Below are 6,319 nucleotides of genomic sequence, written 5' to 3'. Positions count from 1 at the left end.
TGTCCGTCACACTCGTCCGCTCGTTTCTCCTTTGTCCTGGCCGGTCTCCAGGGCTCCGAATGTGCAATCTCTTGTTCTATGCCGTATTTAAGCACGCTGGTGCCAGGTGAGGGTACCCAGGTGTGTATGAGGTCACGTGGACTGTTCCTAACCTGCATGGTTACGCTTCTGACGAATGCGCGCCCAGGTCAGGAGCGTCCCCTTGACTCAATTAGAATACTGCTGAGAAAGGAACCCGTTACTTCGGTGCTTTTGCCAAACTGGAAATATACATGATGAAGAATCTTCCTGTAGCTTACGATCTATCGCCTAATACGAGTAGCTTCTTCCCTTAAGCAGGGCAAACTGCCTTGCAGTAGGAAATTAACGGTTGTGCTTACGATATCGATGCCCCAAATTGTCTATAGTAACTTCCACGTTTATAATGCGTGGTTTTGTCAACGTTTTATCGTGATGCCAACGATACATCCGACTAATCATTGGTCTAATCCCATCGTCTATTCATTGTCAATGGTTCTACGCATTCGTGAAGGTTTGCACTGCAAAGACCTACCAAAAATCTAAGTCGGAACAAGGAGCTTCAAATAGAAGTGGTTGGAGGTGTAACGTGACTGGACTATCGCATCTTAACGTTATGAAGCAAACGATTCAAATAACAGACAATGTGATAGGCTGGAAAAGCAGCATATTATTCAGGCCATTTGCACTAAAAATTACATCTCTTGTAGGATCTGTGCTCATGTCTCTAAACCAGTCGATCTATCTGTACATACTGTAATAAATACGCTTCAATCTCATACCATAGATCCAGGTACAGTTCATGATTGCAACATTCACAATAGCTTACAAACAGCCACAAAACTGAGGTGCTGTGATGTTACACACTACAGGGCTTGCTACACTGTCGGGTTTACGGAAAGAACTGGGCTGGCTGCCTGCCTGGCCTGGCTACTCAGATCCCATGTCAGTGGTGGAACTGCCTTTCATTTTCTGTCAATGAAATATTCCAGTCTCCTGGTCTTTTGTTTTATTTTTTTCCAAGATAGTCAAATGCATAGATGCCCATGAATGTGATTCTTCCTCTCTCTGATCAATTTAGAAAGGGAAAATGTTTTAAATGTCAAGTTGTAAGTACATTTTCAAGATTGCAACCAGAGGATTGAGGAATATAAAACACTTGAAACGTCATAGAAAACACCATTTATTGGTGCTTGCTATGTCATTTCACATTAAACCCCTGGCATATGGTTCTGAGAAGTCACCACATACTAGTATTTTGGCAAACATCATCACAACTTGGTATGACATCATCACTTAATGTGTTGACATCATCAAACTCTGTGACATCATCACCTAATGTAATGACATCATCAGTGTTCCCTCCCTTTATGACAGGGTGCTGACAAGTTTACATTCAATAAAATATTTAAATATTACTGGCACCAAACACTACCAGTAACTTCTCTTGGAAATTTCAAGGACATTGCTAATGACAGTACAACAACCCCTGTAGCAGTACAAAGTCTCCATTTACTCATACTTTGGCCTGTTATACATTTACATAACATGGCAGTCTGTGCACTTGTGCTATTACTGTGTACAGTTAGTAATACATGTGGACCCACAGCATTGCAAAGACATCAACATTGAGAGACACACAGTTAGATTCCTGATGGCTTTATATTTAATTCATATATTGTATTACTCGGACAAAATACTGCATTAGGCATCTTCTTATTGGAGTCATTGGAGTAGTTGTATCTGACAAGAATGCTAATATGTCTGGAGTAAGAATTCTGAAACTATGCACATTCATTATTCCGGGTGATAAAATGGAATCTTAAGACCAAAAATCTGGGGTCATACACTGTACATGTACACCTTCCAATAACAAATGATGCAGAAAACTGAACAAGGACATTAAATGAAACTATTTCATGGACTCATGGTATACTCATTCTGTTATGAAACAGCACTTCTAAAGATTAATAGTCTTATTTTACATTTCTTTTAGTTGGGACAAAGTACATTTTGGACCCTTTGATTCTTTCCAAGACATTCAAAAGACTCAAGATTTTGCCATATCAAAACAACTGTGACTTCATCTTTCCCCTTCACATGGTGATGAAAATGTAGTCAATTGTGATCATGTCATTTGCAGTGTGCTCATTGTTTGAAGACTGAGGATGGATACGGCAGACAAGGGCCGATACAACAGACTAGGCAGACCATGAAAGGAAGTTATGGACATTCTTACAAACTTTAACTTATGATGAAGACTTTATTTAGCTACAGTGCAATGATGACTTAAAGCCACATAAGTATATATGGCTTGTTGTGTAGTGCCTGACAGACAGGTCAGAAAAGATGCAGGTACATGTGTAGTAAGCTGCTTCATGGCCTTAAAAGTGCATGTGCAATGTGATGCATATATTGTGGTAACATGTCAAAGTTGAGGAACAAAACATTTCTGTGCATTAAGCATGGTCTAGACGAGAACTGTTTACAAGTTAGGGGACATCACCTTGGACCTTGTGTATGCACAGTTCAAACCGTGAACCAGCTTACAGGATTTCACTCCTAACATTCAGACAGTTGAAAATGTCTGTTTACAAACTTTCAGGACGTTGGAGGTATGTTGGAAGTTAGGCAATGCAACGCGGCGTGGGATAGCATTTCATGGAAGGAGGAATAGCAGACAGGTTTTGTGGGGTACATAAACCTAGGAAGTACCAGACAAGCTCATGGATGACAAAACAAGGTTTTGAATTCCTGCATAGTAAATAAATGATATCTGTACCAGCAAGTTAAAATCTATTCGTTGAAACATTTCAAGGTCTGAGCTGAGGTTAAAACTATTTCAAGGTCTGAGCTGCTGATGGTATGTCGACGTGTTTCAATCAAAAATATTTTTCATGAGAAATGAGAGTGTAATAGCACCTGGTGTAGACCCAGCTGAAGTTGACAACTATACCAACAAGTGATGAGGCTGTTAACTGCTTATTAAAAGGGCTTTAAACAGATGCAAAACAGACGCCTAGTAAAACTCTGAACTAGCTAACACTCCTTCCATTCGAGACCTTCCAATTTAGTTCGATTAACTTCTGATAAACCAACAAATGGTCACGATCTATGACTATAATTTCTAAGAATTATGCAACAACAACAACCACTAACTAATCAGACACAAATGCAACACAGTACTGATATAATAACATAATGTACAAGTACAATATTACATTAGGCCATGGGGGAACAACATGCTGTACTCATCATATTATACCACTGCTTCATCATGAATCACACTTTGTATCACAGAATAAAATATCTAAAAATAAACATCAGCAGAAAACAATATTTTAACATCACACCAACGTCATAGATTGGTTCTCGGACTCCAGTTTCTCTGTCAAAAGCTTCATGTGAAGATAAAACGATAGTCAATGCAGTTTTCAATGTTTCAATGCAGATTAGGTGCCAATCAGAAACATCAACAACTTTTGATCTTGATAGCGTATGCTACATGTTTGCTGTAATTGAGTCAATAGACCTTATGTTAATCAGGAATTTCGAAATAACACAGGTACATTTACTAGGTATGCGACAAGGATTTGCCCCAATATGGGTACCTAGTCTAACCTTGGCTTTTCTTGCCCACATAGTTTTTGTCCTTAAAAAAATCCGGGAACCAAGCAATCAAACTGGTTTTGGTCAGGAAGAGACAACTATCACTACAGGTACATGAACTGACAAGTCCTTGACAAAATAAGGCTAAAACTACATGAGATTCTTCATGACTGATTCAAGTGTGAGACCACTCTGCTAGCACAAGCTCAAAATGCTTCTACCAGGTAATACTCATTCAAGCACTTCCACACTTCAGATCAGTACCATTCTTTACCTACACAGGAATAAAATAAGACTTTTCTTGACAATAAGCTAAACATACCACTTCACAATACTTAAAGCTTAGGTATGACTGTCTGCCATATTAGAGCTAATCATTATGAGAGCACTGTTCTACACTGTAAGGTACATGTAGGTCTTGGAGAATTCTGCATCTATCGGGTCATTGCTGGAGAGTCATTCTGAAGCCAAACATTGCATGGGGAAGTCTTTAAGAGGACAAAGGAGATAATGAGGTATTGGTATTTTCCAATGGCACATACATTGTACATATCACCTCCATCTAGCATTACAGCTGAAACAAACTTACAAGTAGGTGGCATTATTATATCAAAGATTGTCATCCACCCCAAGAAATACTTTCACTAAGAGTTTCCTACCAATAGACATTTTACAGAGAAAGGTTTATACAGAAAGTATAGAGCTTATTCACCACACGTCATCATGACGTCACGACCCCTCATGTCCCGTGCGACGCCATTTTGGGGCTACAGCGCCTACAGCGAGTTTCCAAGCATTGAAATGGCCGACAAACGTTAGGTACACTGTCCTTTGTCCTATTACACGAAGAGTTTACCACCACTCATACCTCTCGTTACTGGAACAAAATAAAATCTGTTGGGATTGACCCGTTTTTGTTGAGTTTTGATCAGTCTGATCGAGACCGCCTACCGCCAGCGGAGTCCATAAATTTGACGCGACTTAGCTTCGTATTTGGTACTGGGCCGAAGTTTTTACACACAACATCGGTTCAAACCCTCTAAGAGTCTGGAAGCGTTGTATCAGGATGTGTAGAGAGTGTTGTGGGACATGCAGTTGCGTGGTGACAAGTACGTTGTAGTCGGGATACGCAAAAGGTCGCTATTTTGGAACAGCCCCGGACTGTGTCTGGATAATAACAAACAAATGCGGGGCCATCGGCCGCCGGCCGCCATCCTCAGTCCGCACTGCCGCGACTGTGGCTGGACAAGGTGAGTGTTACAAGTTGCCAGTGCCCTGTTCTACATGGACATTTACCACAGAGTAAAGGGACAGGTAGCTTCAACAGATTTAACGTGTCCATGGCTATCCACCTTGACATCTACAGGGGGCGATCTACAGGCCCCTACGCCAGGGTAAAACACACCGATTTTCTGATCAGCAAAAAAAGATAAAAGCCGATCTTGAGAACATGAGACGTGGACACGGAGCCAGAACAACCCCAAGGACAATGTTACTAACAAGAAGAGTGTTCAAAACGTAGATTGTGGCCCAAAATGCGCAACTATCGCCAAGAGTTTGCATAGCGTACCATAGCCATAGGCACCATGCTGCACCCCCTAATGGCGGACAATGCTCGCTGCCGGGGGGAAGAGTCACGTGACCATCTGTGGTGAATAAGCCCTATACCCATCCCATCACTACTTACTGCAAAATCTTCGTTCAGAGCTCATTGGTGCAGTACCAAAAGCTTTCACTAGGTGGCACTACTGCAACATGACATGGACAAGAGACAGGCTGAACACAGCTTCTGATTGGTACTATCAAGTTACAGCATCTGAATTTGAGAAGTATCTCTAATGTTCATTCTTCCTTGTGAAATGGCACAAGCCAACTGTTCATGCAATCATTCACCACCTTTGAAATATGAGCACAAAGGACCTGCCATATTATAAAGACAACTACAATGTCTTATAGAATGTGAATAGAATACAAGTTCCTCAAGCATCAACATTGACACAGTCACTGCCTCATTAGGAATTAGGATTTTAATTCTATCAGACACATTGAACACAATCACATCTGCATTCTAGCTTGACTGGAATACAAGGCTTATCCACACTCTTTTGTCCGAGTTCTTGGAAATGAAACAATTTGTTGTATTCTTTTCAGAGGTGGACACTTTGGCTTACATAGCATATACTAGGTACATAAGCACTTTATAATTTTCTCTGTATATACATATAATTTGGAATGATTAAAGCATACTGGGTCTAGAGCTGTGTATTTATTTTTGACCCAGTCAGGATGTTACCATTTTGTTGAAAATAGGTTATAACCTTAACTGCTAAAATGTGAGTTCAAGATTTTGTTTACTTTACTAGGGAAAATGCTCTCAAAATCTTCTTGCCTGATATTGATTTAGGTTTCAAAGACTATCTGTGACAATGAGGAAAAGAATTTCAGTAACAGTGCATGTAGTGGAGTTTGTCTGGATCTAATCTAACTGATATACATGTATAGGGCTGGTTTTGTGATGCACAACAGGGCAATTTTACTGGAACATACGTCGAATAACTTACTTATTATGCTCGTTAAGTTACGGCGGTGGCAATGGGGGGCCCCCACTCAAAACATTCTTATCATTATTACTGGTAATTTAACATTTGTCCAGTCTTTGTACCTTTCCATTATTATTTTCCTTTTTTATTCT

This window comes from Branchiostoma belcheri, unplaced genomic scaffold (assembly GCF_001625305.1).
Source record: "Branchiostoma belcheri isolate BF01 breed outbred unplaced genomic scaffold, Haploidv18h27 scaffold83, whole genome shotgun sequence".
In the NCBI taxonomy this organism is placed as follows: Eukaryota; Metazoa; Chordata; class Leptocardii; order Amphioxiformes; family Branchiostomatidae; genus Branchiostoma; species Branchiostoma belcheri.
Note: the sequence above shows the minus strand (reverse complement) of the source record.